This window comes from Malania oleifera, chromosome 1, assembly GCF_029873635.1.
Source record: "Malania oleifera isolate guangnan ecotype guangnan chromosome 1, ASM2987363v1, whole genome shotgun sequence".
Taxonomy (NCBI): Eukaryota; Viridiplantae; Streptophyta; class Magnoliopsida; order Santalales; family Ximeniaceae; genus Malania; species Malania oleifera.
Window position 1 is genome coordinate 148837614 of NC_080417.1, and position 2071 is coordinate 148839684.

Genomic DNA, 2071 nt, shown 5'->3' on the forward strand with positions numbered 1-2071 from the left:
GGAGGGTTATGGGTAACTTGAAGGCGGTTATGCAAGACATCAAATGTTGTCTAATGTTGGTCTTACAACTATCCCTCCCTATGGGTATACCCGTCAATTTTGGTTGTATTAGTTGTCCCCTCCCCCCCCCCCCCTAATACTCTTGAATATTTGAAATAAATTTCTCTTATTTGATAGTAGTAATAAATTTTTAGGCATTTCTACGGAGCTTCACGAGTTTTGCTCATCAGATGACCCAATATAGGCGAGTCGTGCTCATTGCTCTATGCCTTATGAGCCATGCTCATCAAGTGGGCAAGTTTTCAGGACCTCATGAGTTGTGCTCATCAGATGGACCATTATAGGTGAGTCGTGGCCACTTCTTTGTTGCCTTATGAGTTGTGCTCATCATATGGACCATTATGGGTGATTCGTGCTCACTCATTTGTTGTCTCATGAGCTGTGTTCATCAAGTGGGCAAGTTTTTAAGGCCTCATGAGTTGTGCTCATTAGATAGATGATTATAGATGAGTCATGCTCACTCCTTTGTGCCTTATGAGCTGTGCTCATCAAATGGACAAGTCTCCTAAGTAGTGCTCATCAGATAGACCATTATTGGTGAGCTGTGTTCACTCATTTGTTGCCTCACGAGTTGTGCTAATCAATTAGGCATATTTTTTGGGACCTTATGAACGGTGCTCATCATATAGGCCGTTATTGGTATAGATATGTCCACGCCGTTGAGATTTGTATAATTGGGATCCATGCCATTGGGGTTCGCACCACTGGGGTTTGCGCACCATGAGTCTATAAGTTGCCCACACTATCTGCATCTTATACCTTCTATTGGATCAAAGGCCTTCATAACAACTTCTTGTGGGGCAGCTGCCTTCTCATTAGACACTGCTTCTATCCAATTAGCCTCTGGACCATGCTCCCCATGATATTAATTTTTTATGCAATATCACAGTGAACACTTCTACCATTTTTTGGAAGGCTAGAAAGACACTCAGTGACACACTTAGATTATCTATTGGAGTGGAATGAATTGATTGCGGTGATTGGTTTCCCCTATCGGGTTATGATTTGGAGTCATGCAATGTGGTCATGACAAATGATATAAAACCTCTTAAGAGTTCCCATAGACAACGCCAACTGTTGCTGCTAAAAATCGAATAGCCGTTATTGAACCATCCATCAACCGTGACCACCTGAAAATAATCAAATAATAACGGCTTGAAGGATCTGGGGTGCACTCCGGAGTATCACTGCGATGCCTAAGTTAGGGAATGAGAGGTTCAGATTGCAACAATAAGTGAAGAGCGAATGGGAATTAGATGCTTACCTCCTCATGAGATTACCTGTATATAGTGGTGAAGGCAGACTTCCCTTCAATTTGACATTTATGAGCTTGTCATTATGCTTAGAGGGGTTATAGGTGACTCGCCATTATGTTTATGGGGGTTATGGGTAACCTGAAGACGGTTATGCGAGACATCAAATATTGTCCAATGTCGATCTTATAACTATTCGTCTCTATGGGTATACGTGTCAATATTGGGTGCACCAATTTTGGATGTATCATAGATAAATAATTTTTAAGAATTTAATATTGTGAAGATTTAAAATAAAGTTCACTCGGAGTTGGGTTGTTTCCTCATTACGTTTAAAAAAACATATACAATTTTAAATTTAAACAACAACAATAATAATTTATTTTATACTTTAAAAAAATTATTTTATTAAATTACTTGTATGTCGATAATTTGTAAATACTTTATGTACAGGATAATTTGTAAATTAAGGACATTTTAGGACAAAATGACTGGTTAAAAATATTTAAAAAGTATTTAGAATTTCTTTAATTAATTGTCAATGTACTATAAAAATTATTTATTATTTATTACTAAAAAAATAAATTATCAATAACAACCCACTTTAAAAAAGAATTTGACTATATTTTTCTTACTTTCTTGTCTCTCAATAATATTGTTGTTCTACTTATATATGTTTTCCAAAATAGGACGCCTAAAACTCCCTGTTTACCAAGAAATGAAAACCAATAAATAAAAAAAAGTAAAAAACAATGGTT